Source organism: Rana temporaria, chromosome 2 (genome assembly GCF_905171775.1).
Source record: "Rana temporaria chromosome 2, aRanTem1.1, whole genome shotgun sequence".
NCBI classification, from domain to species: Eukaryota; Metazoa; Chordata; class Amphibia; order Anura; family Ranidae; genus Rana; species Rana temporaria.
The window spans coordinates 3,164,994-3,192,802 of NC_053490.1; the positions used below are offsets into that span (position 1 = coordinate 3,164,994).

The 27,809-nt window shown below is 41.6% G+C and overlaps 1 protein-coding gene and 2 pseudogenes across 2 annotated transcripts in view; 2 read left to right on the forward strand and 1 right to left on the reverse strand.

The window, feature by feature from the left end:
- LOC120928403 (zinc finger protein 300-like) overlaps positions 1-27,809 on the forward strand; it is a 1,021,177-nt gene that overhangs the window by 592,650 nt on the left and 400,718 nt on the right. The window lies entirely within an intron of this gene.
- LOC120928420 overlaps positions 1-27,809 on the reverse strand; it is a 399,135-nt pseudogene that overhangs the window by 61,256 nt on the left and 310,070 nt on the right.
- The window catches only part of LOC120928419, a 304,228-nt pseudogene continuing 277,411 nt past the window's right edge, over positions 993-27,809 (forward strand).

Here is a 27,809-nt window from a genome sequence, read left to right on the forward strand (position 1 = left end):
GATAATCACTTCTCCTTTACTTCCTGGACACACCCTGCACCATCTACCCTCCCCCTTCCACCCACCTCATCAGCGTTTTTCCTATGCAATCAGTCATCACCGTTCTCACTAAATACACAGCTATAGATTGTTCATTTGGCAGAGTGTGCATGAGCTGAGCGATCAGATAACGGCCGATGTGGATAGAGCTGTAATATTGCAATTTGGAGAAGTGTGTCCTGGGTTCTGTAATGATCACCATACACTATACAACCTGGTACACCTAAAGGACATTGTACAATCAGATTGCATGGTATATGGCCAGCTTTATATAAGTACATAGGATGGAGGTGATGGAGTCACTCAGCTGTCAAGCCGCATTTATATCTCTGCGTAGTGGGAACTCGCATTCCCCCCATGAGGTTTTTTAGCATTCTTAAGCATTTTCACTCGTCACGCATAGGGTAGACCATTCATTTGACTGGGCTGCCCTATGTGCAACAATCGCCCCAAAAAAGCTCCAAAACTTTTTTTTTTTTAGAGTGGAGTATGTGTGTGTATATATATATAGAATATCTGCTGTTCCCTTCGTGGAGAGAAATTTAAAGACTTACCAAACATCTACCCAGAATACACCTGAGAGATGACTCTTCAGCTTTTCCTCTACACATGACCCTCCTTTCTAAAGCTTTATAGAAAATATCACTACTCATTCACCTTATAAACGTGGTGAGATCTTCTATCCCACTGAAATGTCTCTGTGGATTTCCAGGGTTACTGAGATCAAAGGGAAGGAAGATCTCACCACATCTCTGAAGGGCGAGGAAGATCATTAGGAATAATTAATCGCTCTGAAAATGCAGAGAATTGATTTTCAAGATTCGCCTCCTATTGATATCAATGAGGTTTGCATTTAAATCTGCAATTTTTGGGATTTTTAGACGTCTTGCCTAAAGTCCCCACAAATCTGAACCCAAGAACATTCCTGCGTCACTATGCAGCACATTTCTCTGAATGAGATTCTCCCGCTGGAAATTGTAATAAAATGTACATTTTATCAGCCAATGGGAATAATATATTGTCCTCAGTAAAATAATATTGTATATATTGTTTCTATATATTAGATACATTTAATAATGAATGTTATAAAAGAAAACAACTTTATTCAGCCCTTTTTATAGAATTCTGACTTCTATTTTACTTTTTTTTCTGTACAGGTGGATTGATGAACCAAGTTTTCTATCATGTTGGACTTCATGAATACAACAAAGTCACATGGGAAGTGAAGCCATATGGGTGTCTGAAGTGACTGAAAGTCTTTATCACAATTCACTGGAGGATTCACACAGGACACAAGTCATATCCGTGTGCTAAATGTTGTTCTGAATCCTCTTCAACATCGATCCTGCCTCAGAGGACAACAGGAGAGAAGTCATTTCAGTGTTCTGGAAGTGACAATGACTTTACAGTAAAGTCCAACCCATGTATACATAAGAGGAGTCATTTCAGAAGATATTTCTTGTTTGGAATGTGATAAAGATTTACAATGGAGGCAGAACGTATCACACACCAGAAGGTTCACACTGGAGAGAAGCCATATCAGTGTTCTGAATGTGACAAAGTTTTTACATTTAAGTCTCATCTTATCATACACCAGAGGGTTCACACTGGAGAGAAGCCATATCCATGTTCTGAATGTGACAAAGCTTTTACACACAAGTCACACCTTATGACACACCAGAAGATTCACACTGGAGAGAAGCTGTATCAGTGTTCTGAATGTGACAAAGCTTTTATAACCAAGGGTAATCTTATTATACATCAGATGATTCACACTGGAGATAAGCCATATCCATGTTCTGAATGTGACAAAGCTTTTACACACAAGTCACACCTTATGACACACCAGAAGATTCACACTGGAGAGAAGCCATATCAATGTTCTGAATGTGGCAAAGCTTTTACACGTAAGACACACCTTATGACACACCAGAGGATTCACACTGAAGATAAACCATATCAGTGTTCTGAATGTGGCAAAGCTTTTACACATAAGTCAACCCTTATGACACACCAGAGGATTCACACTGAAGAGAAACCATATCAGTGTTTTGAATGTGGCAAAGCTTTTACACGTAAGACACACCTTATGACACACCAGAGGATTCACACTGAAGAGAAACCATATCAGTGTTCTGAATGTGGCAAAGCTTTTACACAGAAGTCACACCTTATGACACACCAGAGGATTCACACTGAAGAGAAACCATATCAGTGTTCTGAATGTGGCAAAGCTTTTACACATAAGTCAACCCTTATGAGACACCAGAGGATTCACACTGAAGAGAAACCATATCAATGTTCTGAATGTGGCAAAGCTTTTTCACAGAAGTCAAATCTTATCACACACCAGAGGGTTCACACTGGAGAGAAGCCATTTTAATGCTCTGAATGTGACAAAGCTTTTACAGTTAATGTCGGCATCATCTATCACCAGAGGATTTACAAGCTTCAGCTGCAGAGAGGAAACTCTGAAATAAGGGGTATCAAATGAGTTGCGGGCATCCCATTAGTTTCACAGCCCCAATGTTATCAAACAAGCTAGGGAAGAAGTGAAAAGATAAAATGCTTCTCAAAAAAAGTAACACAAATTTGTGAGCAAACTGGAATGTAATGATTGGAGGCTTTGAGTTTAGTTCTTATCTCCATCAGACACACACTTAGAAGGCCAAGCTATTTGTCAAAAATAGCAGTTAGAGGGGATGGGAAACACCATATAACTCTGCTGGGGGTTCTTAGTTTTCATTCATATGGTGGTTTAAACCTTAAAGCAGAACTTTTATTTACATGTCCTTGTTGCCGATCTCCTACATTCACCCACTTTGCCATCCATGTTCTTCTGAGCTCTGTAGTTCCTCTGTAATAGGCTGCTGAACTTGCTGAAAAACCTTTATTGCCTGTTGACTTCCTGTTTGTAAATCCGCTGGCTGCTATCCCTCTCCTGAGCTCAGCCAGCGGTCTGACAAAAACAATATATTACCCAATTTCTTGTCCAAATATAGCATTTGATGTTTCTGCCTTGAATCTAGATACCAAACATGTCAAGGTGTAAAAGTCGCATGTGCTTGTGAAATGGTGACAAACTTCAGTACCAAAAATTGCCCATAGGTGACGCTTTTAAAAGTCTTTCCAGATCATCAGTTTAATGCCGCGTACACACGACCGTTTTTCATGTCATGGAATTTTTTTTTTTCTCTACATGATTCCTCTCAAGCCTGCCTTGCATACACACGATCATGATAAAAAATGCTCGAGCAAAGTGCGGTGACGTACAACGCGTACGACGGCACTATAAAGGGGAAGTTCTATTCGAATGGCGCCACCCTTTGGGTTGATTATGCTAATTTACCATCTCATAACTTGCTTCTGAGCATGCACGTTTTTTTCCCCACCCGTAAAGCCTACAAACGACCATTTTTCACGATGGGAAAAACGACGACATGAAAAGCGATGAGAAAAAATAGAGCATGTTCTAAATGCTAGAAAAATGCTCTGGAGCCTGCACCTGACCGTTTTTAACGACCAATTAAAAAAATGGCATTTTTCTCGTCATGAAAAACGGTTGTGTGTACGCGGCATAAGAAGTTCTCCATGAGTCATTCCTCTCCCTCTGGTGTGTGCAGCGATATGTGTGGTGTGATTTTTGTTTTTCTACATAACCGCACCTGAAGCTGCCATTTGCATGATGTGCATGTATGTGGGAACTGGGGGCTTTAACATTTGTTTTGTGTGTTTTTCTTTTATTTACATTGGCCCAGATTCAAAGAGATCCGCGCAATATTTGCGGAGGCGCAGGGCAACGATTTTGCCCTGCGCCCCCGCAAATATTTTGGGCTGCCCTTGATTCACGGAGCAGTAGCTCCGTAAATTGCGAGGGCGCGCCGGAAAAATTGCCCGGCGTAAGCGCGCGCAATGTAAATGATCCCGTAGGGGGCGGGAATCATTTAAATTAGGCGCACTCCCGCGCCGTGCGTAGAGCGCATGCTCCGTCGGGAAACTTTCCCGACGTGCATTGCGGCAAATGACGTCGCAAGGACGTCATTTGCTTCAAAGTGAACGTGAATGGCGTCCAGCGCCATTCACGAATCACTTACGTAAACGACGTGAAATTCAAATTTCACGTCGCGGGAACGGCGGCTATTCTTTAGCATTGGCTGCCCCTACTATTAGAAGGGGCAGTCTTACGCTAAAGATGCCGTACGGAAACTCCATACCTTGCTTGCGCAGGGCCCGCGCAAGTTTGTGAATCGGTGATAGTATGCAATTTGCATACTATAAGCTGATCACAATGGGAGCGCCCCCTAGCGGCCCACGCAAGAATGCAGCCTAAAATCAGCGTGGCATAAGAGCCTTATGCCGTGCAGATTTTAGGCTGCAGTCGGTGTAACGAGGTTCCTGAATCAGGAGCATTCGTTACACCGGCGCAAGTAAGCACTTGCGCTGCGTAACCTATGGTTACGCAGGCGCAAGTGCTTCTTGAATCTGGGCCACTGTGTTTTTTATATAAAAAAATGTTCTTTACTTTCTGCTATAATAAATTCAATAATAAATGTAAAAAAAACAATATGCATTCTTCTTCATATTTTTGGTAAAAACATTTCCAATAAGCGTATATTGATTGGTTTGCGCAAAAGTTATAGCGTCTACAAAGTAGGGGAAAGATTTAGGGACTTTTTCTTTATTAGTAATGACGGGTGTGACGAGACCCTTTCTCGCCCGGTTCTGCTCTCCCGACACTCCTCTGCTTCTATTGGATCAGCTTGCAAATTGCAACGTCTGATGGTCCAATCATCCAAGGTTCCGGGATCCAAACTACAGCTATGTGCCGTTCAGACCCATTAAGAACAAACACCAGGCAGGCTGTATGTAAGTTCAAACAGGACTCTTTATTTTCAAGTACACAGCACACTTTTATACAGAATTTTCGAACATCCCACCCCCAACAACCGCTTTCCCATTGGTCAATTGTAAAGTATATGCAGTCTTCACTCAGGTCCTCCTTGACCATGCGAATGAGGACTTGAAATAGTCAACAGGGATTGGTCCAATAGCTTGGATAGAAAGACTTGTGTATTGAGACAGAAGCCCCAGGGGGTAATCAATGTACACAATAACCCGTTCTACTTAACCTCCCTGGCGGTATGATTCTTTCAGAAAAAACATGCTGAAAGCGGTACCATTATTTGCAAGGAAATTTGGCGTTTTATATTGTAGGTCTGTCATTTTTAGAAATAACTCACTTAAATCTGACCAAACAAGCTTCTAAAAGGCATCCCGGGTATGACATTTTTTTAAAAACAAAATTATAAATTATAATATAATAAATAATTATAAATAATTATAACAAATAATAATATAATTATAATAAAAATTATTCAATAATGTAATCAAATCAAAATCACTGAAATTTGCTCAGTTGCAGAATTGTTGCTGTCATTATTTTTTTTTTTATGACGAATTTCCCCACAAATCGCTATCGCACAATTCTGCAAGTGATTATAATTTATTATCGCTGTTTTTTAGCTGATCTAAAACTATTTTTGACATAAAGGGACACTTTTGGTTGCTATGGACAATCTACAGTTTGCAGGGAGAAAGAAACGTTTTTATTATATAAAATGACATGCAGGGCACTGGACAGACCACTAGGGACAAGGGGTGTGTGTTTTTTTTACATACAGTACTGTAATCTATAAGATTACAGTATACTGCATGTATAGTGTTTGTTTACTTTTTTGAATTTGGCGCCATTCTCCGTCCCCGTGCGTCGTAACGTCGCAGGGAACGGAGATCGGCGTCACACGGAGGCACTGTGTGAATCGAGCGAGGTCCCACTCGCTCACACAGCGCGGTGGCATCGCTGGATCCAGGGACAAGGTAAGTAAAACTCCCTGTACATCCAGCGAGGCGAGCCCGAGTCTGACTCGGGGTTACCGATCCTTGCCCAAAAATCTCACCCCGAGTCAGACTCGGGAACACCGCCCAGGAGGTTAATTACTACCTCTGAGAGGTTACATTCCTTTAGACAATAGAATGCTAATTCAATGCTCCTGACAGGAGACTTCTGACCTTTAGAACAATACAAAGTCTTTTAGCGTAAACACATACATCTTCAAACACACATAATAGATTCAATTAACCTTCAATCCACAGTTTTTAGCCAGACGGACTGTCTCTACTAACAGAAGATATCTACCTCTGATAATCAAAAAGGCTTTAAACAGGCTTATCACATATTGGAAATGTCTCGGTATAGCTCAGTAACCACTCCAGAACTCCAATTGCGTCATAATGATTTGACGCATGTGTGGAATTCCTTATATGACAGCGTCGCGCACGTCGCCGCGTCATAATCGCGGCGACGGCGCGACACGTCATCGCCAGAGGATTTCGGCGCGGATTTCAATGCGATGGTGTGTACACACCATCGCATGAAAATCTGCCGAAATCCACGAGAGGATTTATCCGCGGAAACGGTCCGCTGGACCGTATTCGCGGATAAATTCTATCGTGTGTATGGGGCCTTAGTCACACTTTTTGGGGACCAGAGACACCAATACAGTGATCAGTGCTAAAAAACGGATCACTGTATAAATGGCACTGGCAGGAAGGGTTAACACTAGCGGTGATCAAAGGGTTAAATGTTCCCTAGGGAGGTGCTTTCTATCTGTGAGGGTATAAGCTATAGTTTAGCTGCTTCGTTGAATCTTCTTAGAACATTCGACAGACACCATAAGTCTTCAATTGAAAGATTCAACCTTAATTCATTCGGATTTTTGGACAAATGCATTTTTTTAACGAAACAAAATAAAAAAAAACAAATTTCGGGAGTAACGATATAAATATTTTTTTTCGGACGAAAACTAAATTCCAAAACAAAATATTTAAGTGTGCACATGTCTATAAAATACCTTCCTGCACTTTTCTGTTCTTCCTGCGGGCAAAAGGATCTATTTCCAGGGTACCAAAAATTGCGCTTGGATAGAAAAACATCTCACCGTTTATCTCCCCCCTCCTTGATGGATGGGTTGCCAGCTGAGGAAGTCTGCCTCTACTCTGGTGGGAACCTTTATATCAAGGGTCTTCAAACTACGGCCCTCCAGTTGTTCAGGAACTACAATTCCCATCATGCCTAGTCATGTCTGAATGTGAGTGTGTTACAATGCCTCATGGGATGTGTAGTTGGGATGTGTAGTTCTACAACAGCTAGAGGGCCGTAGTTTGAGGATTCCTGCTTTATATGGACCACTTACATGGAGAGCAGTCTGACTTCCTTCCACCCCAGGATCCCCAGGGTCAGACTCAAGAGGCTTTGGGACCTGGTACCCCCTGGTGGTTTATGTACGCCACCATCGTAGCATTGTCTGAGAGGATCTTGACTTCTTTACTGCTGCCCTTGAACGCCCCTGGGGCCTGCCTTTGGCCAGGAGTTCTCTACAGTAGGAAGAAGTTGCCCCCGGAAACAAACTCCCTGGCCTTTGGGCCTGTAAGATCTCCAGATGGGGAGGGGGACACCTTCCCATCTAGGGAGGAGAGCAGGAAGAACTGAAGCTCCTTGGAGTCAAGCTGTGAATATGTCACAGCGGTATACATACCGTCATTAATCCGAGCCCTCTAATGATGTGCCTCCTGGAGCACTCTGCAAGGCCAATCAGTGCAGAGACTGCCCCTGGTACCTTCTCCATCTTATCTTGAGGCAGAAAGAGCATCTGGATCCTGGAGTCCACCTGCACATTCCCGGGCAGCTTCTGTGTCCCAATTGACATGAATGGGACTGGCTGCATGGGGATGTACAGAACACCTGTGCACCCCTCCGCAGCTAAACACGACAAGTAGTATGTCCCACATGAACGAGGCCTTAGGCTTTGTCTAGACTTGCATGGGGAATGACCAGTTGAGCTGCGTTTCTCCCGCCTGCCAACCAGGTCTCCTTAAGCTGCAATGGGCAGTGGACGGAGATGTTTACATGATGGGGCCGTGGTGCTTTGAGCTCGTGACAATGTTGTCCTGACTTGTAGCAATGTCGCCCGCCGAACGCTACACATTCAAATCAATGGGGAAGCGCTGCAAACACCATGCAACTGTGTGATTGGATGCATTTGTTGAAAACAATGTGTTATAAACAAGCGGTGAGGAGACATCGGATCTCTTCTTCATCACCTGTCAGGATCTTCTGGAGTGTAACCTCGGACTTCAGAGAGAAGGGAGATCAGAAGCATGTCTACATCTACCTTTACTATGAGTCTTAGTTTATTTTATTGAACAAGTATCATTTTATTTTTACATTTTTTGGGAGGGGGGCTTTGGAGAGATATCTGGGGTCTAATCAGACCTCTAATGTCTCTTATTTGAGACATAGAAAGTGACTGAAGACGGAGTTCCTTCCCTTTCTCTGCAGGCTCAGCTGCAATACATTGGAATGAATAGAAGTCTCTGCAGAGAGGATCCCATCCATTCATAAACTGAGGCATAGTAATCACACGCTGTACCTGTGCCCACCAGGTGTATTATAACGCCAGCATTGCACACACAGGGGCCGGACCCCCCATTTACAAGGGACCTAAGACATACAATCAGCTTGTCACCCATTCCACCAGACTCCTACAACTGGAAGATTACATTTTTGGGGGGATGTTGTAGAAGAACCCAGACCACGCTATTGTGCGGTGAGAATACAATCCAACTTTATTAATCATATATATGTGACACTTTAACAACAGAAGAAAAGAGATCGATTGTTTACATTTCAAGGATATATTTATACCATTTATATCATCTGTGCTAAGAAACTGATTAAAATATGACACGCCTCTCATTAATACCAGCCCCGCACACTTATGGAACCCTCTAAACATCCCAATCCCTGTAAATTCCCAGAAGACACTTTAATCTTTTATCCATAACAAGCTGATTGGGTACAAGAGAACCCAGAGCCCCTTCTGCTCATTCCCACCCAACAAGTCCATGTCACCATCTACAAGGTTAGAGGACCTGAAGGAGAACAAGACCAAGACCACCAGGACCATCGCCTGACTGAAGCCATGCTCACATTTCTTTCTAATGCTGCTTCTATGGTCTCCTCAGATACAGATTTGGCAGATGTACATTAGTGGAACCCTTTCACTCCGGCCAATGGAAGGTTTACATCAGCGGCGGCAGCCCGGGCTTATATCTATAGTACCAGGGGGGTTGTCTACATTTGTTACACCAACTGTCGGCTTTCTGGTGGAAGTGATTTAGCCGCACTGAAGGTACTCCCCCCTCCCCCCCCATGTATATCAGGCTCAGCTTCACCTCCTGCAAGCCCAAGACAGACATGGTGGGTGTCAGTGGTGAAAGCAGAAGATCAGCAAACATCCGATCTCTGATCTCCTCTTCAGTGACTGAACATGGAAGGTGTGAGATTATGTCATTTCTGGGTTCAGTGCTGTCATTCCCCGGTTGCTGAGGCCAGAGAAGGAGCTGATCAAGCATGATCTGTGCTTGACTGTCTTTTTTGGGGTCCAGGGGTGACATTAGGAGTCTAAAAGACAACTGATGTCTATTTAAAGAGGACCTGTGATCAGCAATATTCTATCACATGCAACACTATCAACCCCCTATGTGACAGTAATAAAGTTAAGTAAAAAAGTAAAACAAATAAATAAACTAACACACTGTAAATAAAACAAAAAACACACTAAAATATTTTAAATTCACACAAAATTAAAGGATTTTAAAGTGTCACCTACGGGCAATTTCTGGTACTGAAGTTTGTCGCCAAGTCCGTCCAATTTTTAAAGCTAACGTGTTTGGTATCGATATACAAGACACACACCTCGGGCTAGATTCAGGTAGGGGCGCGCATAGTTACGGCAGCGCAGCGTATCGTATTTACGCTATGCCGCCGTAACTTACAGGAGCAAGTGCAGTATTCACAAAGCACTTGCCCCGTAATTTGCGGTGGCGTAGCGTAAATGGGGCCAGCGTAAGCGTGCGTAATTCAAATGTGGAAGGGGGCGTGTTTTATGCTAATGTGTGATGACCTTACGTGATTGACGTGTTTTACGAACGGCGCATGCGCTGTCCGTCTACATATAAAAGTGTGCATTGCTCCAAATGACGTCGCAAGGACGTCATTGGTTTCGACGTGAATGTAAATTACGTCCAGCCCTATTCCCGAACGACTTACGCAAATTATGTAAAAAATTCAAAAATCGAATCGGGAACAACGTCCATACTTAACATTGCGTGCACCTCATAGAAGCAGGAGCAACGTTACGCCGAAAAAGCCTTACGCAAACGACGTAAAAAACTACCGACAGGCGCACGTATGTTTGTGAATCGGCGTATCTAGGTAATTTGCATACTCTACGCCGAAAAGGACGGAAGCGCCATCTAGCGGCCAGCATGAGAATGCACCCTAAGATACAAGGCATAAGAGACTTATGCCAGTCGGATCTTAGGCTAATGTCGGCATATCTTGCTTTATGAATACAGAAAGAAGATACGCCGGCGCAGCTTAGCATTTACGCGGCGTATCTATGGATACGCCGGTGTAAATCTTTGCTGAATCTAGCTCTACATCTTTTATATTTCACCAAAGAAATTGGGTAATATATTGTGTTTGTGTGACCAACAATTATCTTTAATGTTTTTTTTTTTTTCATGGAAAATATGCATTTGATAAAAATATACGCAAATATCCTGTTAGATAAACAAATGGCAACTACCAGCATTTTATTCTCCAGGGTCTCTGCTTTCAGACAATTTAAAATAAAACTAAATTTGAGGAATTTAAATCATTAAAATAAAAAAGCAAAATCCAGTGAAAGAAGCAACAACAATGTATAAAATGATCAAAACGTTAGTAGAATATAATGGTTTAAGAAGAAAAGCCACCATATTACACAAATTTAACCTAAGAAGAAGGAAAGACAGAAATCTTTTCAGGCGTTATCAGAAACATGTTGGTCATGGATTAACCACAGCTCTTCTTTCATATGATGATTAGAAGTGCAGTGCATTGACCAATTAGTAGCAGATGTGTTTCTAGGTCTTTGTTCCATTAAAAGCGGCCATACACGGTTCAAATTTCGAAATAATTTTCGTATGAATTTCGCACCGTTAGTGGGGCGGCAGCAACAGCCGGTTTTCGTGCGGCAAACAAATTTGAGGAATCCGACATGATAGAAATTTTTTGAAAGACAAACGATTTTCTGATCAATGATGGGAGAATCGTGTGAGAAATATAATAGAAAAAAAATGCGCATGTGCAAGAAAAGAATATTTCTGGAGAGAAACAAAAATTCCCGGCAACATGAAGGTTTGGTCGGCCAAATTTCGAAAATCAATAATGGCATCATCGGATCACAAAAAAAAAGAACTTTCTGGTTTTGAAAGGAAAATTTGTTCGAAATTCGACCGTGTATGGCCTGCTTTACTGTTTTATAAAATGTTTTTGTATTTCTGAAATTTTCTACATGGAATAAAACAATATATGTTTTTACTTTTCTGTATCCTTCCAGCTGGTAGTGCTGCAGGGGGAAGGGGGGAGCCAGGGCAGTAGGGGGAATCTGTGCTGTAAAGGGTGATTAGGGTGTGCCTGGGCACACCTGGCACACCCTGTGTGCATGCCTATGTTTCCCTTACAGATATGGGAGGGGCAACATAACCTACAGCTATGGGTGGGATTGAAGGGAAGACATTTTAGGGGGCTCCTTTCACACAAGAAGGAAATGTTATCTGGAAGGACTAGGAATCCATCGGACCAATGGGGATTAAACATTCTGCAATTACATTGAGAAACTATGAAATGTTACTGGCCTGTGATTGGCTCTCCTATTGTTAGTGAAGTAAGTGAGATTCCCCTTGTCGGTGTCATTAATGGAATTTATAAAACCATGTGAAATGTTTCCCCCAAATCCAGAAAGGTGACCCCCTTGGGCAGGTATCCATCCTAATATGAGTCTGTAGTCCCTGCTACTACAGGAAACATGTGGCCGATCATTTACACCTTTTACAGCAGGACAGTAAATATCAGAAGACAATCCAAACATAAGACCAACAGCAGGAAGTCTGATAACTGAATGTGTAATGTAATCTGTCATTATCATTCCCAGAGTTCCCTCCGCAACATCGTTTTATCGCCTGTTATCCTGTCTGTAGATCTGTTATACGGGAGACTCCGAAAAACAACAACTTCCATGCTAATGACAGATTGCACCATTTATGGAATTATTAGTTACACTTTTTTTCCCAATCAAATACTTTTTATTTTATTTTCCAATTTACAACAAAAGAACAACTCAAAACACACAAATATTCCCACAAAACAAAAATAAAATAGTTACACTTTAGTGCCGACATCATAACATTTCCAGGGATAAGAAGTGTTCTTTGAAAACTTTACACCACAAAGAGATCTGTCCAATCAGAGTCATGAACCATTTCACTGCCAGCTCCGTACATCGTAGTGAACTGTTGCTGCAGCCACTGGGATTGTGTGTGACACTGACGCCCGATTGGTCACACACATCCCCAGTACTGGCGCTTCCCCACCATATTTTCCTGGCTCCGCCTTCCCATCTGCAGGCCCAGGACCAATGTTATTAGCTCTATCTGATTCCTCCAGCTCCAATTACTGTATGGACTGTCTTTTTATTAAATAAAGGGGATTATATTGGAGTGCAGCTGTCCAGATCCCTTCCTGTGCATTCCCAGGACCAACATGGTGAGTGCGGGGGCTGGGGGGGCAATGGACACACGTCCGCTCTCCTCCCCTTCTTGCTGTGACCCAGAAAGCAATGTCTATGACGTCACTTCCAGGTCAGCCTCTCTGTGTCTGATTGCAGAGCGACCTGCATTGAAAAACATTCAGTGGAGCCCAGAGGAGACATTGGGGGTCTTTTAGACCCTGCATGTCTCATTAACCACTTAAAGCGGGAGTTCATCCATTTATTTATTTTTTTACCTTTTCCCCTTAGATTCCTGCTCATTCGGTCTAGGGGAATCGGCTAGTTGTTTTAAAATATGAGCTGTACTTACCATTTACGAGATGCATCTTCTCCGTCGCTTCCGGGTATGGGTCTTCGGGAGCGGGCGTTCCTTCTTGATTGACAGTCTTCCGATAGGCTTCCGACGGTCGCATCCATCGCGTCACTAGTAGCCGAACGTCGGTGCGGCTCTATACTGCGCCTGCGCACCGACGTTCGGCTTCTTTCAGAAAATCGTGACGCGATGGATGCGACCGTTGGAAGCCGCTCGGAAGACTGTCAATCAAAATAGGAATGCCCAGTCCTGCAGCCCATACCCTGAAGTGGCGGAGAAGATGCATCTCGTAAACGGTAAGTACGGATCATATTTTAAAACAACTAGCCGATTCCCCTAGACAAAACAAGCATCCATCTAGGGGGAAATAGTGTCCTGTGCCGGTGAACCTCCGCTTTAAGCCCCAGGACCATTTTGTTTCCAAATGACCGGGCCACTTTTAGCGATTCGGCACTGTGTCGTTTTAACTGACAATTGCGCAGTCGTGCGTCATGGCTCCCAAACAAAATTTACGTCCTTTTTTCCCCACAAATAGAGCTTTCTTTTGGTGGTATTTGATAATTTTTACGGTTTTTATTTTTTGCGCTATAAACAAAAATAAGCGACGATTTAGAAAAAATTCAATGGGGCAGATTCAGGTACCTGCGCGCCTAGTTACGGCGGCACAGCGTATTGTATTGATGCTACGCCGACGCAACTTACAGGAGCAAGTGCACTTGCTCTGTAAGTTGCGGCGGCGTAGCGTAAATGGGGCCGGCGTAAGCCCGCGTAATTCAAATGTGGAAGGGGGGCGTGTTTTATGCTAATGTGTGATGACCTGACGTGATTGACGTGTTTTACGAACGGTGCATGCGCCGTCCGTGTACATATCCCAGTGTGCATTGCTCTCAAGTACGCCACAACGACGTATTGGTTTTGACGTGAACGTAAATTACATCCAGCCCTATTCGCGAACGACTTACGCAAACAACGTAAAAAATTCAAATTTCGAAGCGGGAACGACGTCCATACTTAACATTGGCTGCGCCTCCTAATATCAGGAGCAACGTTACGCCGAAAAAGCCTTACGCAAACAACGTAAAAAAACTACCGCCGGGCGCACGTACGTTTGTGAATCGGTGTAACTAGGTAATTTGCATACTTTACGCCGAAAACGACGGGAGCGCCACCTAGCGGCCAGTGTGAGAATACACCCTAAGATACGACGGCGTAAGAGACTTATACCAGTCGTATCTTAGGCTAATGTCGGCGTATCTTGCTTTCTGAATACAAAAAGAAGATACGCCGGCGCAGATTTGAATTTACGCGGCATATCTATGGATACGCCGGCGTAAATTCTCTCTGAATCTACCCCAATATTTTTTACTTTTTGCTATAATAAATATCCACAAAAAATATATAAAAAAAATAATAATTCCCTCAGTTTAGGCCGATACGTATTCTTCTACCTATTTTTGTTAAAAAATTGCAATAAGCGTTTATTGAGTGGTTTGCGCAAAAGTTATATAGCCAGATTCAGAGAAACTTACGACGGCGTATCAGTAGATACGCCGTCGTAAGTCCGAATGTGTGCCGTCGTATCTTTGCGCTCATTCTTAAAATGAGATACGCCTCACTGTTGCCAAGATACGACTGACGTAAGTTTCCTACACCGTCGTATCTTGGGTGCATATTTACGCTGGCCGCTAGGGGCGTTTACGTTGATTTACGCGTTGAATATGTAAATGAGCAAGATACGCCGATTCACAAACGTACGTACGCCTGTCGCAGTAAGATACGCCGTTTACGTAAGGCATTTTTCCGGCGTAAAGATAAACCACCAAAAAGATGGCGCAGCCCATGCAAAGGTATGGACATCGGAAGTGCCGTCGGATTTTACGTCGTTTACGTAAGTTGTACATGAATGGGGCTGGGTGTAAGTTAGGTTCACGTCGTATGCATTGAGCCGTCGTATCGTAGGGAAGTATTTGCGACGTGATTCTGAGCATGCGCGTGCTTCATTTACATGGGGTCACGTTTAATTTAAATGTAGCACGCCCACTACCTGCCTACTTTGAATTAGGCGGTGTTACGCTGGCCCATTTTCGCTACGCCGACGTAACTTACGGAGCAAGTGCTTTGTGAATACTGGCCTTGCCTCTCTATTATACGTTGGCGTAGTGCAAATGAGATACGCTACGCCGGCCAAAAGATACGCCGATCTCTCTGAATCTGGCTAATAGTGTTTACAAAATAGGGGATAGTTTTATGGCATTTTTATTAATATTTTTCTTTACTAGTAATGGCGGCGATCAGCGTTTTTTTTTTGCAACTGCGACATTACGGCAAACACATCGGACACCTTTGGCACATTTTTGGGACCATTGTCATTTTCACAGCGAAAAGTGCTATAAAAATGCACTGATTACTGTGAAAATGACACTGGCAGTGAAGGGGTTAAGTGTGCCCTAAGGGTGTGTTATTACTGTGGGGGGGGCGTGGCTGTGCGTGTTCACAGCGTCTCCCCACAGGGATGTAGTCTCCCCGCAGGGATGTAGTCCAAAGGGAGGGGGTGAGCACGCTGACTAACCCCCAGGCAGAACGGCTCGGATGATGGGGACAAGCTTACTGAGGAGGAACCGGAAGTGAGAAATTCAGACAAAGAAAAAAACATTTAGAAGGGAAATGGAAGGAAAAGATAAGTGAACCAACAAAGCTTAAAGGAACCTATTAAGAATATAAAAAACAAACCTTTAGAACCCCTTTAAGCAGGGGTGCTGATGGTCGTGACCGGTGGTCGCAATGACTGTCGGCCACTAGTGATCACAGGCACGAGAGGCAGAACAGGGGTGTGTGTGTAAACACACATATCCCTGTTTTGTTCTGAGAGGAGATGCAGATTGTGAGTTCCTACAAGCTGGGAACCACAATCTGTCATCTCCTATAGTGAGTCCCCTCCCCCCACAGTTAGAACACACATTAGGGAACACAGTTGACCCCTTGATCACCCCCTAGTGTTAACCCCTTCCCTGCCAGTGACATTTACACAGTATTCAGTGCATTTTTATAGCACTGATCGCTGTATAAATGCCAATGGTCCCAAAAAATTGTCAAAAGTGTCCGATATGTCCGCCATAATGTCGAAGTCCCGATATAAATAGCAGATTGCCGCCACTAGTAAAAAAAATAATAAAAATGCCATAAAACTATTCCCTATTTTGTAGACACTATGGGCTAGATTCAGTAAGATTTTACTGTCTAACTGTATGTTAAAAACCAATCCTCTGTTTTTAACATACAGTTAGACAGTTGAAGGTGGCTTGCTGTTTGGGTGGTAAGTTTGAGCTTGGTTATTACGCATTTATTACTTTACTACTGTTTGCATCAAATCGCATCTCATTCAAAGTCCCAAACTTCTTTTCTTGTTCCAATTTCGGGGATGGAGGCATGTGCTGGTGCGGCAGTCTACATGCCTCATTCAAAGTCCCCAACCATTTCTATGTTATATAGATAAGCTGGGCGCAACTACATTCGTGAATCAGCGTATCTTGCTCATTACCATATTCAATGCGTAAATCTACGGAAGGGCCACCTAGCGGCCAGCGTAAATATGCAACTAAGATACGACGGCGTAAGAGACTTACGTCGGTCGTATCTTAGCCAAATTTCGGCATATCTTGCTTTCTGAATACAGAAAAAAGATACGCCTGCGCATCCTAGAACTTACGTGGCGTATCAATAGATACGCCAACGTAGATTCTTACTGAATCTAGCCCTATAACTTTTGCTCAAACCAATCAATATACGCTTTTTGCGATTTTTATTATCAAAAATATGTAGAAAAATAAGTATCGGCCTAAACTGAGGAATATATATATATATATTTAAATGGTGGCTATCTATTACAGCAAAACCTCCAAAATAGTGTGTTTTTTCCCCTGAGGAAAACGGTTCAGTCATTGGTGCTTATCTGAAAGGAAAAAAATAAAAGGTAAAAACTTCACAGGCCTTCTAGGTGTGTGTCTGATGGACGTAAGCACTAAAGTCGGTGCATTCGATCATTACATTCCAGCTTGCTCACAGTAGCATTTTATCTTTTCACTTCTTTCCTAGCTTGTGGGATGACATTGGGGATATGAAACTTATGGGACAACTATAACTCTTTTAATAACCTCTTCTTCCCAGAGTTTACTCTCTACAAGATTTTATGGTGAAGCTTGTGAATCCTCAGGCAATACATTAGCCCAGAATTAATTGTAAAATCTTTGTCACATTCAGAGCATTAAAATGGCTTCTCTTCAGTGTGAATCTTCTGGTGTGTGATAAGATTTGACTTCTGTGTAAAAGCTTTGCCACATTCAGAACACTGATATGGCTTCTCTCCAGTGTGAATCATCTGGTGTGTGATAAGCTCTTTCTTGGTTCTAACAGCTTTGCAACATTCATAACACTGATATGGATTCTCTCCAGTGTGAATCCTCTGGTGTCTGATAAGATTTGACTTAATTGTAAAAGCTTTGCCACAATTAGAACACTGATATGGCTTCTCTCCAGTGTGAACCCTCTGGTGTGTGATAAGATGTGACTTAATTGTAAAAGCTTTGCCACAATTAGAACACTGATATGGCTTCTCTCCAGTGTGAACCCTCTGGTGTGTGATAAGTATTGACTTCTGTGCAAAAGCTTTGCCACATTCAGAACATTGATATGGCTTCTCTCCAATGTGAAACCGCTGGTGTCTGATAAGATATGACTTAGTTGTAAAAGCTTTGCCACATTCAGAACACTGATATGGCTTCTCCCCAGTGTGAATCATCAGGTGAGTGATAAGCTCTTTATTGGTTCTAAAAGCTTTGCAACATTCAGAACACTGATATGATTTCTCCCCAGTGTGAATCCTCTGGTGGCTGGTAAGTCGTGACTTTGATGTAAAAGCTTTATCACATTCGGAACATTCATATGGCTTATTTTCAGTATGAATCATCTGGTGACTGATAAGGTGTGTCTTCTGTGTAAAAGCTTTGCCACATTCAGAACACTGATATGGCTTCTCCCCAGTGTGAACCCTCTGGTGTTTGATAAGCTCTTTCTTGGTTCTAAAATCTTTGCCACAATCAGAACACTGATATGGCTTCTCTCCAGTGTGACCCCTCTTGTGTGCAATAAGATCTGACATAGATGCAAATGTTTTGCAACATTCAGAACACTGATATGGCTTCTCCCCAGTGTGAACCCTCTGGTGTATGATAAGTTTTGACTTAAATGTAAAAGCTTTATCACATTCGGAACACTGATATGGTTTCTCTTCAGTGTGAACCTTCTGGTGTGTGATACGTTTTACCTCCATTATAAAACCTTTATCACATTCCAAACAAGAAATATCTTCTGAAATGTCTCCTCTCACATATTCATAGGTTGGACTTTACTATAAAGCCATTGTCACTTCCATGGAACTGAAATTACTTCTTTTGTGTTGTCCTCTGAGGTTGGATCAGTGTTTAAGAGGACCCAAAACATAAATGACATACAGAACACGGATATGTCTTGTGTCCTGTGTGAATCCTCCAGTGAACGACAATAAAGACTTTCAGTCCCTTATAACACCCATATGGCTCGTTTCCCATGTGACTCTGTTTTATTGATGAAGACCAACATGACCGAAAACGTTGTTCCTCAATTCACCTGTACAGGAGAAAAAATAGAAGTCAGAATTCTAAAAAAGGATTCAATAAAGTTTCTTCCTTTTTTAACATTCATTATTAACCGCTTCCCGCTCGGACTATTGTAATATCATGGCCAAGCTCTGGCGCAGTCTGTCACTTGTTGTGTCCACTGGACATAGCAGATGACTGATCAGTGTAACAGGCCCGCTACCAGTACCATGTGATTGCTGTGACCAATCACAACAGATCACATGACAATTGTACACAATGAATGGCTTTGATTCATGCCGTTCATTGTGTGGTTGATTACAGTGATCACATAGTACAGACACGGCCAATCACAGCTAATAACAACAATGCACACTGAATAAATCTATTTCATTCAATACAAATGATTGCTTATAGCAGGGATATGCAATTAGCGGACCTCCAGCTGTTGCAGAACTACAAGTCCCATGAGGCATTGCAAGATTCTGACAGCCACAAGCAGGACATCCAGAGGCAGAGGCATAATGGGAGTTGTAGTTTTACAACAGCTGGAGGTCTGCTAATTGCATATGCCTGGCTTATAGCAATGAAATTCACTGCTATAAGCAAAGCATAAGCAAAATCCTGATTACCCTCCAGAGTAGTACATCGTTACTATGGTAACACTGTATTGCTCTGGTCACAGTATGCATGTAAAACAAATATAAAAAAAATATATAATTAAGAATTATTCTGTGAGAAGGATTGGAGTTGTGAAATCTTTGTTTTGATTGGTAAGGAAGTGATGGGATATGGAAATTGTGTGACCTGTTGGCTGACTTCATCTTTATTTAGGCATCATACAGGAATGCATTGTCACCTGACCCGGCTGTAACGCTCATTAACCACTTCCATACCGGGCCTATTCTGGCACTTCTCTCCTTCATGTAAAAATCATAATTTATTTGCTAGAAAATTACTCAGAACCCCAAAACAGTATATATATATATATGAAAAGCAATGTGTCTCTGAATAGAAGCACTAACAGCGCTAAGGTGACTAATTAAACCTGTAATTAACCTTCTGCTAAATTAGTCTCACTGAGTGAGGATGAATGCAATGTGTATGACCACAAAATGAAATAGGTTTAAAATATAAAATCATGTGAACCAAAAGGAATAAAAATGCATAAAGTCCATTCACAGAAAAAACTGTATAAAGTCTCTTAAACCGATGTATTTCATAAAATCCTTGAAACTTCCAATTGTAAAATAATCTTCATACCGGGTCTCCCTTAGGAGTTCTACTCACCAGATGCCTATGGTGTGTTCAGCATTAAGAACTCCTTGCTCATACTGGGATTCCTTTCAATGGATTGCCTTAAAAGTCTCCTCAATCTTCCAAAAATATCTCCTTCCTCCTGTTGTCACCGTATCTCAGTAGGTTTGGTATAGGTCATAAATGAGGGAGTGTTTCATGTAAGGCAAGTGAAAAGACATATAGTGTAATACTGTTTTTTATTGAGAACCATGCCCCATAAAAATATATATATGCTTACAAATGTTGAAGATAAAATACAGCACATCAAATGTAGTGAACTGCAGCTCTCGTCCGCTCTAGGTGCACAGTCAGCTCAGCTCCAGCTGACAGGCTCCCAGTTCAGTGTGAACGCTGTGTGTAGTGGAAGAAGCACGTCGTGTAGGCACTCCCACTTGCCCTATTTAAAATCAGAGTCAGTGCCGTGTAGCCACGCCCTCTGAAGACGTGAGCCAATCACGAAACGCGTCATATCCATACTCTACATTGATTAATGATTGCTTATAAAGCATTGTAAATAAATTGAACCAGCATGAGGGAAAATATATGCTTTTTTGTCATATGTGTATATGTCAGCATGAGGGAAAATATATGCAATATAATACGCTTTATATCCATACTCTACATTGATTAATGATTGCTTATAAAGCAATTTAAATCAAGGTCTATGTTCAGGCCGTTCGGGCTGAGAGTGTTGGTACGGAAAATCCACTCCGTCTCGCGTTTGGATATTTCCCTGACTCTATTTGACCCCCTCCAATTGGGGTCTATCTTATCTATACCCCAAAATTTCAGTCCAAGGGGATTTTTATTATGTTTCTTCAAAAAATGTAAAGACACGCTGTGTTCTTCATACCCTATGGAAATATTGTAGATGTGCTCTGACACTCTTTTGGATAGCTTCCTTTTGGTGCGTCCAATGTACATTAGACCGCATGGGCACTCTAGGGCATAAATAACATGCGTGGATGCACATGTAATGCATTCTTTGATCTCAAAAGTTGTCCCATTAGCCGTTGAGGTAAAAAGTTTAAGATCCCTCAGATGCACTGTTACTTGGCGACAGGCTTTGCACCTCCTACACGCCGTGAAGCCAGGTCTATCCCAAAACATTTTAAGTTTCTTTGGGGGATCTAGGACCTTTTTAACTATTTGGTCCCCAAACGATGGAGCTTTCCTATAGATAAATGGGGGGACACTTGGTAATTGTTCATTTAGTACTCTGTCCAACCTCAATATATTCCAATGTTTTTTGAAGATAGCTTCAACATCCTTATATTGTTCGTGATAGCCTGTAATGAAACCCTACTCATGTTGCTGGTTTAGTGGTCTGATTCTAGGTTCCAATAGTTTATTTTGTGTGGTATTTCCTACTTCTTGCATTATGTGGTTCAATTGTGATTCTTTGTAACCCTTTGCAACGAAGCGCTGTTTTATCATGGATGCTTGATTGTAGTAGTCTATATCCTCAGTACAGTTACGCCTAATCCTCATGAACTGTCCCTTCGGGATGTTACGGAGCCATCTGGGGTGGTGCCCACTCTGTATGGGAATATAGCTGTTTCTATCGGACGGTTTAAAATAAGCCTTGGTATAAAAGTTCGTAGCACCCTTCATAACTGTCACATCAAGATAGTGTATTTGTTCTCGATCCCACTGGAATTCCAGCTTGATGTTATTTACATTGGTGTTTAGCTTATTAGCATAATCTTTTAGAGCCTCTTCTGATCCTTCCCATATGATGAACAGATCATCGATGTAGCGTTGGTAGAAGATTAGTTCTTTTGGTCTGTTGTGGAAAATCCATTTATCCTCCCACTCACTCATAAAGAGGTTTGCAAGGCTCGGTGCAAATTTGGCACCCATAGCTACGCCCGTTTTCTGATTATAAAACTGTCCTCCGTACCAGAAATAATTGTGTGTTAAACAAAACTCTAACACCATTTTAAGGAACTTCTTCTGTATATGTGGTAATTCTTCCCTTTTACTGAGGGCCCAATTCAAGGCTAAAATCGCATCTTCATGATGTATATTCGTGTACAGTGACGATACATCAGCTGTCACCAAGAATAAAGTGCTGTCAGATAAAAATGTTACTGCTTTAAGCTTTTGTAAAAAATCAGTAGTGTCTTTAAGGTAAGCTTTGGTGGTAATTACACTACTCTGCAGAAAATGGTCTAGATACTGGCCCACTCTGGCTGTTACTGATTCTATGCCATTTACAATAGGTCTGCCAGGTGGCAGAGTAAGGTGCTTGTGCATTTTAGGAACTGTATATATAGTTGGCGTGCGGTTGAAACTTGGACATAGAAATTGTTTTTCCTTTTTGTTTATTATTCTCATATAGTACCCATAATCAACTAAGTTCCTTAATTCTGTTCTATATTGCTTATTAGGGTCACCTGATAAATGAGAATAGGTATTTCCATCATTTAACATCTCCTGTAATTGAGAGTGGTAGTAAGATTTGTCTAATACTACCACCCCTCCACCTTTATCCGCAGGCCGCACTACTACATCCTTACGCTTTTCCAGAGCCTGTACACCTTCTTTAATATGCCTTGGATTGAGACTTTTTTTCACCTGTAGTGTTTCCAAATCCTTGAGAATTAGTTGCTTGAATACTTCTACATGCTGGTTAGAAGATTGTGGTGGGTTGAAAAGGGACTTGTTCTTCAGACCACTATCAACTCCAATGACTTCTGAATATTTGTTACTCTTATTACCACAATTGTTATTAGTAAGGAAATACTTTTTAATATTGACTTTTCTTATATACTTGTGAATGTCAATATAAACCCCGAATTTATTCAGTGGTTTTGTTGAGGCACATTTAAGACCCGCATTCAAGATGTTGGTTTCTTTCTGTGTTAGAGATATGGATGATAAATTATAAATACCCCCTAATCTGTTTGCCTTGCTCTTTTTTTGTTGGACTCGTTGCCCTGCCCTTGTTCCTCTTCTCGTGGAGGCTGATTGTTCCTTGCCGGACTGTGTATGGCTCCCCCTACTGGGGGGTTCCACCAGTCTTTCCCATTCTGGGTATTGTAATATTGTTGTGGACGTCCCCTCCATGGGCGACCTCCGCGTGATCGTCCTCTGGGGTGTCCTCTCATCCCTCTTCCTAAAAAAGGAGCCGGTCGGGGTGATTGGGTCTGGTATTGGTTATCCGAATAATCCTGTCTCACTAATGGTTCATACCTATTACCGGTTGTAACAGGATAATGTTCATTACCATATGATGTACGATTGTCATATTCCATATTGGCACGAGTACCATCACCTCCCCTCCCCGCTGGTTTAGTTCCTCGACCTCGGCGTTGTGGATTAGGGAATGACCTCTGATCACTATGGGTGGTAACTGCTGCAGCAGTGGAACTTGTTGGATGTTGATTCGATCCAGACATAGATTGTGATTGTGCCATATGTACAGTGTTGGTAGTATTTTTGTCCAACTGCCATATGTAAATTTTATTAGTTTTAAAATCATTAAGATCCCTTCTAAATTTTTTTGTTTTTTTCTTTTGAGTGTCCCTATCAGTTTTCTCCAACTTTTTTTTAATTTCATTATCAAAGTTGGTGAAAGCCTGTGTTCCTTTAAGCGGATCCAATTTGACCTTCAGTTCAGCAATAGTCTTCTCAAGGAGTGCCATCTTTTTCTTTTTGCGATTAAGTACCAATTGCTGTAACTTGATGCCCACTCCATTAAAGAAACTGAGCCACTCTGTAGTGGATTCTAAGTCATCAAGACCATCCTGAGGGGTTACTTCCCATCTAAGGCTACGCATGATGATATTGTCCTTTAAATACTGTTCAAATGTTGTAATATCCCACCAGGTACGCACCTGTTTGTCTAGTGCGTTACCTAGTGCATTCATTATCACAGTGTGATCTTCATTGGTCTCGTATTCTCCATCTTTGGAGAAAACTTGATCTAGATCTAATTGTCTATTAACTAGAAAGTTAATAGAGTCCATGCTCGCTATAGGTAAAAAGAGTGAATCTGTATAAAAAAATATCAGAAGGTATCCAAAGGATAAAAACTGATCCTAGCGCTCTATGGACGTGGTGGAATATGTGTAATAATCAATAGTTTTGCAGACAAGCAGCTGTTATAATAGGGTAAGAAATGAAAAGCAATGTGTCTCTGAATAGAAGCACTAACAGCGCTAAGGTGACTAATTAAACCTGTAATTAACCTTCTGCTAAATTAGTCTCACTGAGTGAGGATGAATGCAATGTGTATGACCACAAAATGAAATAGGTTTAAAATATAAAATCATGTGAACCAAAAGGAATAAAAATGCATAAAGTCCATTCACAGAAAAAACTGTATAAAGTCTCTTAAACCGATGTATTTCATAAAATCCTTGAAACTTCCAATTGTAAAATAATCTTCATACCGGGTCTCCCTTAGGAGTTCTACTCACCAGATGCCTATGGTGTGTTCAGCATTAAGAACTCCTTGCTCATACTGGGATTCCTTTCAATGGATTGCCTTAAAAGTCTCCTCAATCTTCCAAAAATATCTCCTTCCTCCTGTTGTCACCGTATCTCAGTAGGTTTGGTATAGGTCATAAATGAGGGAGTGTTTCATGTAAGGCAAGTGAAAAGACATATAGTGTAATACTGTTTTTTATTGAGAACCATGCCCCATAAAAATATATATATGCTTACAAATGTTGAAGATAAAATACAGCACATCAAATGTAGTGAACTGCAGCTCTCGTCCGCTCTAGGTGCACAGTCAGCTCAGCTCCAGCTGACAGGCTCCCAGTTCAGTGTGAACGCTGTGTGTAGTGGAAGAAGCACGTCGTGTAGGCACTCCCACTTGCCCTATTTAAAATCAGAGTCAGTGCCGTGTAGCCACGCCCTCTGAAGACGTGAGCCAATCACGAAACGCGTCAGGGCGTGGCTACACAACGTGCTTCTTCCACTACACACAGCGTTCACACTGAACTGGGAGCCTGTCAGCTGGAGCTGAGCTGACTGTGCACCTAGAGCGGACGAGAGCTGCAGTTCACTACATTTGATGTGCTGTATTTTATCTTCAACATTTGTAAGCATATATATATTTTTATGGGGCATGGTTCTCAATAAAAAACAGTATTACACTATATGTCTTTTCACTTGCCTTACATGAAACACTCCCTCATTTATGACCTATACCAAACCTACTGAGATACGGTGACAACAGGAGGAAGGAGATATTTTTGGAAGATTGAGGAGACTTTTAAGGCAATCCATTGAAAGGAATCCCAGTATGAGCAAGGAGTTCTTAATGCTGAACACACCATAGGCATCTGGTGAGTAGAACTCCTAAGGGAGACCCGGTATGAAGATTATTTTACAATTGGAAGTTTCAAGGATTTTATGAAATACATCGGTTTAAGAGACTTTATACAGTTTTTTCTGTGAATGGACTTTATGCATTTTTATTCCTTTTGGTTCACATGATTTTATATTTTAAACCTATTTCATTTTGTGGTCATACACATTGCATTCATCCTCACTCAGTGAGACTAATTTAGCAGAAGGTTAATTACAGGTTTAATTAGTCACCTTAGCGCTGTTAGTGCTTCTATTCAGAGACACATTGCTTTTCATTTCTTACCCTATTATAACAGCTGCTTGTCTGCAAAACTATTGATTATTACACATATTCCACCACGTCCATAGAGCGCTAGGATCAGTTTTTATCCTTTGGATACCTTCTGATATTTTTTTATACAGATTCACTCTTTTTACCTATAGCGAGCATGGACTCTATTAACTTTCTAGTTAATAGACAATTAGATCTAGATCAAGTTTTCTCCAAAGATGGAGAATACGAGACCAATGAAGATCACACTGTGATAATGAATGCACTAGGTAACGCACTAGACAAACAGGTGCGTACCTGGTGGGATATTACAACATTTGAACAGTATTTAAAGGACAATATCATCATGCGTAGCCTTAGATGGGAAGTAACCCCTCAGGATGGTCTTGATGACTTAGAATCCACTACAGAGTGGCTCAGTTTCTTTAATGGAGTGGGCATCAAGTTACAGCAATTGGTACTTAATCGCAAAAAGAAAAAGATGGCACTCCTTGAGAAGACTATTGCTGAACTGAAGGTCAAATTGGATCCGCTTAAAGGAACACAGGCTTTCACCAACTTTGATAATGAAATTAAAAAAAAGTTGGAGAAAACTGATAGGGACACTCAAAAGAAAAAAACAAAAAAATTTAGAAGGGATCTTAATGATTTTAAAACTAATAAAATTTACATATGGCAGTTGGACAAAAATACTACCAACACTGTACATATGGCACAATCACAATCTATGTCTGGATCGAATCAACATCCAACAAGTTCCACTGCTGCAGCAGTTACCACCCATAGTGATCAGAGGTCATTCCCTAATCCACAACGCCGAGGTCGAGGAACTAAACCAGCGGGGAGGGGAGGTGATGGTACTCGTGCCAATATGGAATATGACAATCGTACATCATATGGTAATGAACATTATCCTGTTACAACCGGTAATAGGTATGAACCATTAGTGAGACAGGATTATTCGGATAACCAATACCAGACCCAATCACCCCGACCGGCTCCTTTTTTAGGAAGAGGGATGAGAGGACACCCCAGAGGACGATCACGCGGAGGTCGCCCATGGAGGGGACGTCCACAACAATATTACAATACCCAGAATGGGAAAGACTGGTGGAACCCCCCAGTAGGGGGAGCCATACACAGTCCGGCAAGGAACAATCAGCCTCCACGAGAAGAGGAACAAGGGCAGGGCAACGAGTCCAACAAAAAAAGAGCAAGGCAAACAGATTAGGGGGTATTTATAATTTATCATCCATATCTCTAACACAGAAAGAAACCAACATCTTGAATGCGGGTCTTAAATGTGCCTCAACAAAACCACTGAATAAATTCGGGGTTTATATTGACATTCACAAGTATATAAGAAAAGTCAATATTAAAAAGTATTTCCTTACTAATAACAATTGTGGTAATAAGAGTAACAAATATTCAGAAGTCATTGGAGTTGATAGTGGTCTGAAGAACAAGTCCCTTTTCAACCCACCACAATCTTCTAACCAGCATGTAGAAGTATTCAAGCAACTAATTCTCAAGGATTTGGAAACACTACAGGTGAAAAAAAGTCTCAATCCAAGGCATATTAAAGAAGGTGTACAGGCTCTGGAAAAGCGTAAGGATGTAGTAGTGCGGCCTGCGGATAAAGGTGGAGGGGTGGTAGTATTAGACAAATCTTACTACCACTCTCAATTACAGGAGATGTTAAATGATGGAAATACCTATTCTCATTTATCAGGTGACCCTAATAAGCAATATAGAACAGAATTAAGGAACTTAGTTGATTATGGGTACTATATGAGAATAATAAACAAAAAGGAAAAACAATTTCTATGTCCAAGTTTCAACCGCACGCCAACTATATATACAGTTCCTAAAATGCACAAGCACCTTACTCTGCCACCTGGCAGACCTATTGTAAATGGCATAGAATCAGTAACAGCCAGAGTGGGCCAGTATCTAGACCATTTTCTGCAGAGTAGTGTAATTACCACCAAAGCTTACCTTAAAGACACTACTGATTTTTTACAAAAGCTTAAAGCAGTAACATTTTTATCTGACAGCACTTTATTCTTGGTGACAGCTGATGTATCGTCACTGTACACGAATATACATCATGAAGATGCGATTTTAGCCTTGAATTGGGCCCTCAGTAAAAGGGAAGAATTACCACATATACAGAAGAAGTTCCTTAAAATGGTGTTAGAGTTTTGTTTAAC